The following is a 13,845-nucleotide window of genomic DNA, read 5'->3' as shown; positions in this document are numbered from 1 at the left end:
ACAAAAATAAGACAACCCAGCAACCCAGAGACATTTCTGTATTCGGGCTTAAGTACAATAAACATTTATTTAAATAAACAAGATGTCTCTAATTTTATGAAATATGTACCTAAAGAAGGGATGTTGAGATTTAAAAACAATTGCCTAGCAAAGTACTTAGCTAAAATAAGCATAAATGTAGAAACTCTTTTGAATAAACAGGCATCGCCATCAAAACGTACGGAGTTTTACTCTACACGTGAAACCTGAATGGACGAAAATCGATGGGAAATAGAGGGAAGCTATAGCTATAGAGGAATTTTAGTTACGGGAGGAGGGTTCGCGTGTCTGGCTTCCACGGCACAAAGGACCCCATAGGCTTGTAGCTATAGATCCGTAGCAACAAACAACGAGAATCAACCGCGAGTTGGCTCCGAGCTTTGGTCTTGAACGCGCGCTAGCACCACGAATTGGAGCGCGCATAAATAAATCTAATTTAAAACTATAATCACGTATTAAACGCGGCCATTACCGGCCGTCACTCTATGATCTTTTGTTAAAAGTGTGCCAACCATAGACAAGCGATTTCGAATTCGGAACGTTTTCGTGTAGACAGTGAGTTCGCGGCTTTACAACGTTGAATGGACAATGGGACTTTTCTATTAGTGAGTTTCGAGTCGGGAAAATGAAAACGTAAGCATTGTGTTTGCTGATTTTTTTACCTTTTCTTAGCTAGACTTTATAACGTTGTATTGAGATATGCTCCAAGATGTTGTCTAGTTTTATTTTTTCAGCTTATATTATACTAGCTGATCCCCGCGGCTTCGCCCGCGTAGATTTAGGTTTTTAAAGATCCCGTATAGCCTATGTCACTCAGGAATAATGTAGCTTTCTACTGGTGAAAGAATTTTTAAAATCGGTTCAGTAGTTCTAAAGATTACCCCCTACAAACAAACTTAACGACATTACCTCTCAAACGTCCAATTTTAATCATTCAAAGACCAAATATTATCTCCATAAACTGTTCTTAGTGATGAAATCATTTATTTTGATAAGGATTAATAGCATGAGTAAAATAAACGCGTTTAAATGTAGTCCAAAAAAAATTCAAGATTTTTAAATAAAAAAATGGTTGCTGTGCCTCACTCGACATAGATGGGTATAGTGTGTCGCGGACTTTTTTGTAGATATTTATAAGATCTACAATTAATTAGAACATTTTATGGTTCTATCTTTTATAGTTTAGGCAGCGTACGCAAAATAAGTAACTTTTCTGGTTGATTTTTTACACCTTGTGTCCGAAAAACCCAAATATCTTACGGAACCCTATTTTTTTCCAAAATAAAATATAGCCTATGTTACTCGTGGATAATGTAGCTTTCGAATGGTGAAAGAATTTTTAAAATCGGTCCAGTAGTTTTTGAGCCTATTCAGTACAAACAAACAAACAAAGTTTTCCTCTTTATAATATTATTATTATTATATTTAAATAAAAAAATGGTTGCTGTGCCTCACTCGACATAGATGGGTATAGTGTGTCGCGGACTTTTTTGTAGATATTTATAAGATCTACAATTAATTAGAACATTTTATGGTTCTATCTTTTATAGTTTAGGCAGCGTACGCAAAATAAGTAACTTTTCTGGTTGATTTTTTACACCTTGTGTCCGAAAAACCCAAATATCTTACGGAACCCTATTTTTTTCCAAAATAAAATATAGCCTATGTTACTCGTGGATAATGTAGCTTTCGAATGGTGAAAGAATTTTTAAAATCGGTCCAGTAGTTTTTGAGCCTATTCAGTACAATCAAACAAACAAACAAACAAACAAACAAACAAACAAACAAACAAAGTTTTCCTCTTTATAATATTAGTGTAGATTGCAGTCATAAGATTTATGCTTAGTATCTAGTATACCTACCTAATTATTATTTTAGAATTATTTGTCGATATATCATTAAAGTCTTTTAATGATGTGCATGTTACTTTTAATTTTAGGTATATATACTTATCTGTCTGTAACTAAATGTAGGTATTTTAATGATGTCTTGTTATTTATTTATGCATGCATAACGCTAAAACCATTTTGATCGACCCCCCGGTCGAGAAGTAAGTTTTTTAATAGGTATGTTCAAGAACTTCTCTGTGGTGGGTAAACTTATACTTAAGTTATGACTCAAGGCGTTTGAGTCGTAACTTATAACTTATTTTGTTATATTAGTGCAGACAACTGCATTTAGTAACACCAGTTTTTATCCGACATCTAGATTCTAGGTTTTAGGTTATCGTATTTTTGTGGTAATTACTTACGTCTACTGTGCTGTGTTCTGTTTTATACTTAGTACGACTGTTTACCGACTACGATAGCCTGCCACTGGTGTCGTGGTTAAAAGTCCTTTTTCATTCTACATGTCTGTAATTAGTTACATGGGAATGAATAGCCAAGTAAATAAGATGTTTATACCTATTCTTGTTTCAAGAATCCTACTCATCTGGGGGTCACTGTAACCGCAGATTGATATAGACGCTGGTAACGGCGCCCCACCGCAGAACATCGATCTGTGATGAAGTTGTCGAAGCAAACATTTATCGTAATAAATATCAATCATTATCAGTACCTACCCTTATTATAAATGCGAAAGTGTGTTTGTTTGTTGGTTTGTCCTTCAATCACGTCGCAACGTTGCAACGGATTGACGTGATTTTTGCATGGGTATAGATAAAGACCTGGAGACTGACATAGGCTACTTTTTATCCCGAATGATCAAAGAGTCCCCACAGGATTTTAAAAAACCTAATTCCACGCGGACGAAGTCGCGGGCATCAGCTCATTCAATATATAGCTCATATTCAAGTCTATTGAAGAAGGAACAAAGGACACTGGTCAATAAAAATGTGCGATAAAATCTTTTAATGCACTGTAATCATAGACCACCACCTATAGACGCCTAATAGCGAGACATCAGCGATCGCCAAGCTTAAGCAGTTGCTTAGCATAAAAGTCGGCCCAACCCCGTTCGGTACCCTCATTCCTCACATTGTCTTGATAACGTGACTTTTGAGTAAACCAATCACAACAAAGCATTCTCCCCTGTCCCCCGCCAACATTTTACGATTTTGTTTTCATGCAAAATCTTGTATATGCGGACCTACTCTTGAGGTTGAATTCTCTGTGACTGTAATACATGTCAATGAATGCATAGGACTGTACGTAGGCAAATTTTAATTGACTCTTGATCAGTCTTGACCGAATTGCCACTTCGCATTTAAATTGCGTATTGTTGTCTCATATCAAGGCCTCTAGTGCAAGGCTGGCTTCAGTGATTTCACCTTTTTAGGGCTCCGTAGTAAAACAAGTAACCCCTTATAGTTTCATCCAGTCCGTCTGTCCATCTGTTTGTGTCATATTCTCTATCTATATAGCTCAATAAAACTCTATAGATAATTCTAATTAGATTCTAATTAGAGATACAAAAATTTTTTTTTTCTCCTAAACATGGAAAGCGGGAGTCAAAAATAAGTTTGTGTTAAGTAGGTATTTTAAAACCATTAGGTTTCTTAGGCCGATTTTGAAAAAACTACCGTTTAGGAAATAATCACCGCAAAGTTTTTAGCAACTAGCATGGCTACGGAACTCTAGCTATGCGTATTATGACAGACCACTTTTTATTTTATTTTCTCATCCATTAATGACATACATGTTGCATTGTGTTCTTCTTTCACTATACATTTTCTAAATAAATAGCCTACCTTTATCTCCTATGTCGCATTTAGTAAGTATACATGATTTTCATTATGTTGCCTTACACAATTTTGCTTTTTAGAAATGGGCTATAGAATAACGTACCTATGCCTAACTTTCTGCTTATAATCATCTACTTTTAACTAAATTATCTATACTTACTCAATATAATATTGTATTAGGTATAGATAATATACCCGAACCAGTTACAGAGGTAGATTTTTTGACGATCAAAACCAATTTTTAGAGCCTCAATAGCTCAACCAGTAAAGGAGTGGACTGAAAACCGAAAGGTCGACGGTTCAAACCCCGTCCGTTGCACTATTGTCGTACCTACTCCTAGCACAAGCGTGACGCTTAGTTGGAGAGGAAAGGGGAATATTAGTCATTTAACATGGCTAATATTCTTTAAAAAAATAAAAAAATAAATATTATAAGTTTATTTGCACAAGGAATCTTTCTACCTATTTCCATTTTTATAAATTCGCCAATTTGCTACAAACTAAAACTCTTAAAAACCTGTCAATTTACCCATGTTCATATTAACGTATTTTATTATAACACATATTATCATAAAATTCAAGGTTCGCGACTAAAGGCTTTTAACCTAACTACCTACCTACTTATCCAAGAAGTTCTCACAATTTGTAAACGTATTGTTTCTTTATTTTTCTGCCACAATGACGTTCATTCTATTGTTTCATATCGTAATCGTTTTAATTCATATGTGACACGCTATGTTACGCTTGCATGTTCTTAATGTTACACATTTTTTATTAGCTGTTTAAAGTACCTACGTCAGAAGTTGGAAATCAGTAGAAATAATGCCAGTTGTCCACTAGCTATAAAACTTGCGGCAGCTATCTCTGGAAATTCATTTTCACGTCATTGACACTGACATGACGATGTGGCTAACGGATCTGTAATCTGTCGATAAGTTACGTATAAGTTGTAAAAAACCGGTCAAGGCGAGTCATACTCGCGCACCGAGAGTTCCGTACTCGTGTATTTTATTCGACAATTTGCACGATAAATCAAAAACTATTATGCATAAAAATAAATAAAAGTCTGTTTTAGAATTTACAGGTAAAGCCCTTTCTTATCATACCATAGGATTATGTAGAAGATAACAATACAATTAAATCTGTTGTTTTAGTTTATTTTGATATCGTGTACAACATAATTAGCCACACTGATAGCACATGATATCTAACTTCTGCAAAAAACTTGCCAGTAGACACTGCCTTAGAACTATGAAGTAGGTATGCGATTTTTATAAGGCTTCGATTATTGTTTGTATTATTATTACGTTAAGCTGAAGGCAATTATCACCAGGTGCAGTGTGATGATCGCATATTAAATTGTTGTTATTATCATCTTATGCTGCAATAATTTAGTTACTTCTAACTAGCTCATGCCCATGCCTTTGCCTACTTGAAATTCGGGTACGCTGAAGTTAAACCGGAGTTTAACTCAACCGAATTTTGACTTAGCAGTAGTCCTACTTTGTGGCAGTAGGTCTGAAAATAATAGGTAAGTATTAAGTATGCTTTAGAACTGTGGAAGTTATTCTCATTCAGTTTAGTTTTCTACAAACAACATACTTATTTAGTCAAAAACAAAATCTGTTTATATAAAACTAAGTAAAGTATATCAACGCACAGCCTAAACCGCTGGTCCTAGAGACATGAAAGAGTGTGTTCTTTGTAAAGAGTAAGTATCCACCAAGAAAGGATTTTTCGAAATTCCACCGCGAAGTGGGTTAAATGGGGGTTTGAAATTTATGTAGTCCACGCGGACGAAGTCGCGAGCGTAAGCTAGTATTTAACATAAAGCGCGTGAAATTGACTCGCACTTACTCCAGCAATGCACGGGACTACAAAATACTTAGTAGGTATGTACTTACATGGGCATGATATTGTAGGTAAATTGAATACCTATTTGAAAAGAGCAACTGTTGAGTTTCTTGCTGGCTTTTCTCGGTGGGAAGGACATTATAAACCAGTGGTACCTAAATTCAGTGACGATTCAAAACCACTTGTAAATTCTTGTGTAAATACCTAATGTAAAAGTTTATCTTAATATTTTTCTATTTCTAAAATAACATAAACAGACAAACTGATATTATAGATTTCTTGAGTGTCTTTGATTTGTATTGATTTTAATTGTATATATAGTCAGTAGGTATCAAGTTCAAGTTTATGTGGTTGATATGAAAATAATTGCGGATATGCCAGTAGGTACTTACGTAATACTACAACGAGGAACTTGTTCGACCAGTATGCAAGAATTTGTGAATCTAACACAAATTATACTTCTCAACTGGTATTGCAACCAAGGCCAATGGTTCATGGTCTGCTCAATGGTGTATTTATAGTGAGAGAAACGTAATAACGAACACTTTTGTGTTTATCCATACCAATATTATAAATGCGAAAGTGTGTCTGTCTGTCTGTCTGCTAGCTTTTCACGGCCCAACAGTTCAACCGATCTTGATAAAATTTGGTATAGAGTTAGCTTTTATCCCGGGGAAGGACATAGGCTACTTTTTATCCCGGAAAATTAAAGAGTTCCCACGGAATTTCAAAGAACCTAAATCCGTTTAGAATAATATCTTAGGCGATATCACGAAATTAAAATAACGGCGACGGCCACGGCAGTCCGGCAGGGACAGGAGTGTAGAAGGCGAGTAAAGAGGCGCGAGGGGCACAACGGATCGATGTGACTTTTTGCGACCTGGGAGAGTTACATAGGCTACTTTTATACCGGAAAATCAAAGAGTACCCACGGGATTTTTAAAAACTTAAATCTACGCGGACGAATTTACGGGTATCGGCTAGTACACTTTATATATCGTGTTAAATCTTAAATGTAGGTTTTCAAACTAGTAGGTGCTCTGGTAAAGGCACTAGCCGCAAAGTGCCGCGCGGAGACAGCGCGGCTGCAGCGCTGCGGCCGAGCTGCTGTCACTAGGTTCAAGCATCATTTATGTTTGTAGCTACTTATGTTTAGTTTCGATCGATGAACTGATGCGCGGCTGCGCTTTTACAAAGCAGCGCAGATGCAGCCGCTGCCTCCGCGCGGAATTTTCGAATTTGAAGGCGCTCTTAGCGCTGTAATCTAACTAATGTACAGACAAACTTTGTCGACGACAGGGTTAACTGCTGCCGTCGAATGCGACGACGACGACAGTCTTAAGTTTGATAACCTTGGTGCCGTAATTAACATTTAAGGCCAATACAATAGGTACTGTGTCCTTTCTCTCGAGTGACATAACTTTATTTAACCGATAGTTAACCAGTACAGCAGGTACCTAATTGTAAATGCCATGGTTAGTGGTTACGCATATTGACTGGTTAAAATATACCTACTGACTCTAGTTATGTTGAAAGTGGACGCTATATAGCTTTGTTAAAAACAAGAATAACATAGAATCGTGATGAAAAATATAGATAGGTACCTACTAGTTACCTACCTACCTACCTAAGTAATATTTTATTTTAAAATATTCCAAGTTTTGTGTTTGTAAAATAAAATAAATATGAACATTTGGCCTGAATAAGTATAAAAAGTCGTATTCATTACCACCAATGCCAGTAAAAAATACTCCTTCAATGGATTCGGCAAATAATGTAATTGCTGCTTAGCCAACTATAGGTAACTACCTACTCGGGAAAATGAATTTGTTATTGAAATATGTACTCTACTGCTTGTTATTTAAGGGTTATATTACTGTCATTGGAACCGTGTTTAAATATTGTATATGATCAGCCCCTCGTTGTATGTGAACAGAGAGTTGATATTATACTAGAGCAGTAGTCTATTACTGCTCTAGTATAAGGTACTACTGCTTCCTACTCCTTGCGACTTGTCAGATGTCGTCCGTCCATCTAAATTCTAGTGGGAGGTCTTTCAACGCTGCGCCTTCCGGTGCAAGGTCGTAAAAAAACGTCCGGAAAATTTCCGTGGTGCGCGCTAGTTTAAAGTCTTTGTAATCGCATCCACAGGCTTCGAACCAATCATCGCATCGATAATGCCCAACTCTGAAGTACTACCTAGCTAAGTTTTTATCATTAAAAATTGACACCGTAAATCTGTCAAGAAAGCGTACGTACTAAATAGCAGATTTACTTATAGTTTACTTGAAAAAACACTTATAACTAGAGCCACTACGTAGGTCTGTTGCTCCATGGTTTAACCAGGTTAACTCAATGACTATACAAGTGCGAGGTTGGCGTCTCGCTGCTACTATCGGCGTCTAATTAATCTGGCTTGGAATCGGAGGGTTGTGTGGGGAGCGCTTTTTGTTCTCTCTATTTCGACTGCTCTTGTTGATAAATTAGTGAGTAACACGTAGGGGCAGGTCTTTTAGAGTTTAATGATGGAATATAAGCATGTTATCCATACTAATATTATAAAGGGAAAGTATGTCTGTCTATCTCCAATTTTTATGTATCGATTTTGACGAAATATAGTACAAAGATAGCTTGTGTCCTGGACACGAACGTAAATTACTTTCTATATCGGATAATCAGAGTTTCCACGGGATTTTACTATTAAAATTTCTTTCACATAGAAAGCTACTTTAGTCGGCAGTAATATAGGGCTATATATTATTATGGATAGATAGCTATAAGAACCTAATTACATCAAATTTCACCAGAGCGAAACCGGGTGGATCTTGAATAAGTCACGAAACAGTTGTATGAAAGGAAAGCTTTTATCTAGATTGCCTTTTATACACTTAACTTATTTTATGTCACAATAAAAAAGCTCTGGAATTATATGAACTGCATTAAATAATACCGTATGCGATATTGTATGAATCCAAACCGAATGTTTAAAAAGCTGCCATAAAAACTTTTCTCCCAGCGCGCAATAAAATCTTTTTAGGTCATCGTTCATGCAATACAGTTCTCAATCCTGTTACGCTTTGGGCGCTTCCAAACTAATTTTAAGCTCAAATTGCAAACTGAATAATAATTATATGATGAGTAGAATGATTATTTAATCAAACTAGCTTATGCTCGCGACTTCGTCCGCGTGGACTACACAAATTTTAAACCCCTATTTCACCCCCTTAGGAGTTGAAATTTAAAAAACCCTTTCTTAGCGGATGCCTACGTCATAATTGCATGCCAAATTTCAGCCCGATCCATCCAATAGTTTGAGCTGTGCGTTGATAGATCTGTCAGTCAGTAAGTCAGTCAGTCACCTTTTCCTTTTATATATTTAGATAAACTTTCACAAGTGCTTGTGCAAGTGCAAGTTGAATCAAGTGAATATATCACTGTAAAGGTAGTAATCAAACCAAAGTAGTAGTCAAACCAATATTCTTTCAAAACCCTCTACTAGCACGTCGCATAGGTTTGCTGGTGGCCGGAACTTGTAACCATGATCATCATGATGAGCAGGACGCTCACCCGCACCGCAGAAAACGACAGGAGGTAAGAAGGAGACGTTATGCTCACCTTCTTCCGCCATTACCATAGAACATAGGTGCAAACCCGTGGCGGTCCAACGTCGTCATACTTGACGTGAACTGTGCCGCTGGATTTTTCAGTGGCTATCCTGGCAGAGCCAGTGAGGTTATGTCTTTCATACTCGCTTTTGTGCGGGATGTCTAATTGCATTTTCCCCAGCGATAACAAAAACCCGGCCAAGTGCAAGTCAGGCGCGCGCAACGAGAGTTCCGCACTACAGTCGTATTTTTTGGACATTTTGCACGATAATTAAGAACTATGATGTTTAAAAATCTGTTTTAGAATGCACAGATGGAGTTCTTTCATATGATACACTTGATAAACTTCGATGATGTAACCACAAATGCACGGGTTTCAGATTTTTCCCCTAATGTCTGCTATAAGACCTACCTACCTGCTAAATTTCATGATTCTAGGTCAACGGGAAGTACCCTGTAGGTTTCTTGACAGACAGACAGACAGACATACAACAAAGTGATCCTATAAGGGTTCCGTTTTTCCTTTTGAGGTACGGAACCCTAAAAAACATACCTAATATATTCGCAGACATGCCATACAATGCTGCCGACTTTGCAATCAATGATCATCCATGTAAAGCCGGCGGCTTTGATGTGTATAGTCCTTGTATTTCGGTACAAGGTTTAGTCAATCAATAAAGGAGTTCGCTTAGAAATTAGAAGTGGGTATTGACAAAAAAAGTGTAGGGTGCTCTGATAAGGGTCAAAAAACAAAAGGCGAACCCTACTCACCTTCAAAAGGAGAGCTTTGAAAAATTAAGATCAAATTCAAACACCTACCAACTAAATACCGAAAAGTGACAAGCGTTTTACACACTTCACATTCTATTATCACAAGCGACAAGTTAGGTAACGGAACAAACGGTACGGAACGGTAACGAAAAATGGTTTTACCTTTTTTTGTTCGTCCGCGTGGAATTAGGTTTTTTAAAAATCCCGTGGGAACTCTTTAATTTTCCGGTATAAAAGTAGCCTATGTCACTCTCCAGGTCTTTATCTATGCCCATGCAAAAACCACGTCAATCCGTTGCACCGTTGCGACGTGATTGAAGGACAAACCAACAAACAAACACACTTTCGCATTTATAATAATATATTCTAAAATGTTTTGCATTCCGCGTGTCATTGCCGACAAATGTGTAATTAATAGCTATTTTTATAACCTAACTAGCGACCCGCCCCGACTTCGCATGGGTGCAATGTAGATACTAATGTGATGTCAGTGAGGAGATTATAGGCGCTGCGCACGCCTCGGAAACTCTCAAATGAGAGGATTTTTCCGACCTAATTCACATTATTTCAATATCCCTAGGGATCTCTATTTTTTTGAGAATTAAACTATACCTATAAACCTTCCTCTTGAATCACTCTATCTATTGGTGAAAACCGCATTAAAATCCGTTGTGTAGTTTAAAAGATCTACGCGTTCATACATACATACAGACAGCGGGAAGCGACTTTATTTTATACTATGTAGAGAAGTAGTGCCTAAACAAAAAAAAACTCTAGTGTTATCTAATAGGTACTAAGATCAAACACCGCATTTTACTGTCTTTTATGGCAATACTACAATAGAAGTAAGCTGTAATAGCCATCGATCGTTTTAAATCCCAGCAACAAAAGCCCGTATCGGGCTACAGGTGGCGGCGTTGTTTTGGTTCGGTCGTTGACCTCGGGGCGGTTTGCACCCTTGCACTTGCCAAAGGGTGTGCGTTGCCAAGAATTTGATTACGACGCTCTCTTGAATTTAGGTACAGGCAGTTAGGTAACTCGTACCCATATTTTTATGATGTACCTACTTACTTACTCACAAATTTTGATAGAGAAACGTAAAGTATTAGGTAAATAATAGGAATACAATCTCAATTCCAATTTTCTCCATTTACGTCTTAGAGTGATCACGCACTCATTCGATCTGAATCCGTGAAAATAAGGATATATAAAAAATGTTTATCTCATAAATGTCATAAGCTACCATATAAATAGTTCTATGACTACTTCGGAACGTATTTTTCGGAATCGGATCGGATGAGTGCGTAACCACCTTATCTTTTTTTTATTCTTTAATATTAATTATGTTTGAACCTCTACGGTAGTTCAGATGTCAGTCAGTTTTTAGAATAATAATATCATAAGAAGGTTCCTTTTACATATTCATGAGGCTAATTAAAAACACTGCAAATACACGGGTTGAAAAGTTTGTAAATTGATATGTCTTCATAAGAAATGACCGCACACATGCATCTTTCATCAATTACATTATTGTTTGTCAATACCAAGTCAATAAACACCACTCAGCTGTAATTTAAGATATGAGATTGAGAACATAATATTTCGAAACTTGCGCAATCCATTTCTTTGGATGATTTGGGCTGATTTAAACCAGACACTAAGCGGAAAATTGAAAACTAATTCCGCGCACGGAAATTCTCTTTGGTATTTTATCCGGACAGAAAGAGCACTTGCTTAACAATTCCTTACGAGACATCAGAGCGAAATCCGTACGTGTTTTCCGCAGATTTTTCCAGTCTTAGTCAGACACTTGTTGAGTTGGTTTAGGTATAACTTCTGCTATACTTACACGATCAAGCAGTAAACTAAAATAAAAAAAACTTTTGTCGTTGATTAAAAAGGCCATGGCCTATGCAATTTCCATAGCTATGAAGCATTGAATATGTTTTACTTACGGCAATAAACTTGCAGCATGAGCTGTCAATGGAGCATCAATATGCAACATGTAGGCACGCCCTGCCGGATATTGCCCCGCGCGCCGTAAAGTGTACCTAGGTATAGGTATACCTATATCAGACCTAATCACACCTGTACCTCCATAATATTATGTACAATATTCATACATACTATATTATGGAAGGCGATGATGGTGCGAAAGAGGGTTTTATAATATTACTTATCTTGTTATCCTTCGTAAACATTGGTTGTTACATTTCTTTGACGTCTATAGACTCTTTTTGCAAAGGGTGCCTCCCTCGCTTTCATATCTTGTTAAGGTTAAGGTATTTGGTCTCCGTTTTGGTAAAAATAAGCCATCACTAACCATATTATAAATGCGAAAGTATTTCTTTGTTGGTTTGTTCTTCAATCACATCGCAATGATTGACCTGCAATTTCGCAAGGATGCAGTTGAAAAGCTGGAGAGTTCTGACGACCTCCCTGGCGCAGTGGTGAGCGCTGTGGTCTTAATAGTGGGAGGTCCCGGGTTCGATTCCTGGCAGGGGTTTGGAATTTTATAATTTCTAAATTTCTGGTCTGGTCTGGTGGGAGGCTTCGGCCGTGGCTAGTTACCACCCTACCGGCAAACCCGTGCTGCCAAGCGATTTAGCGTTCGGGTGCGATGCCGTGTAGAAACCAAAGGGGTATGGGTTTAATAAAAACTGCCATACCCCTTCCAGGTTAGCCCGCTATCATCTTAGACTGCAATCTGAGACTTACCACCAGGTGAGATTGCAGTCAAGGGCTAACTTGTATCTGAATAATAAAAAATAAAAGAGTGACATAGGCTACTTTTATCCCGGAAAATCAAAGAGTTCCCACAGGATTTATGAAACTTAAATCTACGCGGACGAAGTCACGGGCATCAGCTAGGATTTATTATTAAAAAAAATACTAGGTGAATCATGGCCGATGGTACCTAGTAATTCAGATAATAAAGAATAGGCAGCCTTTTTGCTTAGTTACAATCCATATGACTACCCTAAAATATACCTACAAGAGCTTAGCTCTCAAATTCTCAAATCCAATTCATCATTGACCTATGCCACAGAGGCCCTAGAGAGTTGGAAGGTCAGATGTCCCAATGTCGACATCCCGAAGGAACGTACTACACAAAAACTTTGGGATTTGCCATTGGTTCAACTGACACATACGAATTTGGTTCAAAATCTTACAAGTGACAGAGATCGTGCCAGGCTTCTAGCATTATCCGAAAAGGAATCTGGGTATTGGCTGCATGCCTTGCCATCAAAAAATCTCGGCACACTTTTAGATAACGAAAGTTTTCGTGTGGCTCTAGGTCTCAGATTGGGAACACCACTGTGCCATCAGCACAGATGTCCGTGTGGAAAAGAGGTTGATAAATTTGGAATCCACGGACTCTCTTGCCAAAGGAGCTCCGGTAGGCTGTTTAGGCATGGCTCTCTTAACGATACAATTAAAAGAGCTCTTGCCACCATAAATATTCCTGCGCTCATTGAGCCGGCAGGGATTAGTCGGGATGATGGCAAGAGACCTGATGGATTGACGCTGGTTCCCTGGGAACGGGGACGGGCGCTAATGTGGGACGCAACTTGCGTTGACACATTGGCCCCGTGTCATATCAGGAAGACAGCATCAAGACCGGGAGCCGCAGCAGAAACAGCTGAAAACGGCAAGCGGCGCAAGTATGCCTCTCTTATAGAGAGTTACATTTTTGTGCCGTTTGCCGTGGAGACCCTGGGGCCATGGAGTCTTAGTGCTAAAAAATTTTTACGAGACATTTCACCGCGATTAATAGCCTCAACTGGTGAGACAGAAGGGCTGGCTCATTTTTTGCGCAGCGGATCAGCCTGGCTGTCCAGCGCGGAAATGCAGCCAGTATTCTTGGCACCATTCCACGCGGTCATGATT

The 13,845-nt window shown here is 38.0% G+C and overlaps 1 protein-coding gene across 1 annotated transcript in view; it reads left to right on the top strand.

Annotated features, from left to right (window-relative positions):
• Positions 1-398: 398 nt before the first annotated feature.
• Positions 399-13,845, top strand: part of OtopLa (Otopetrin-like a) — a 62,501-nt gene continuing 49,054 nt past the window's right edge. Inside the window, exon 1 of the mRNA XM_069499249.1 lies at positions 399-672. The gene's annotated coding sequence lies outside the window, so the exon portion shown is untranslated. The remainder of the gene's footprint in view (positions 673-13,845) is intronic.

This window comes from Maniola hyperantus, chromosome 6, assembly GCF_902806685.2.
Source record: "Maniola hyperantus chromosome 6, iAphHyp1.2, whole genome shotgun sequence".
NCBI lineage: Eukaryota > Metazoa > Arthropoda > Insecta > Lepidoptera > Nymphalidae > Maniola > Maniola hyperantus.
This window is presented reverse-complemented; position numbering and strand designations above follow the sequence as displayed.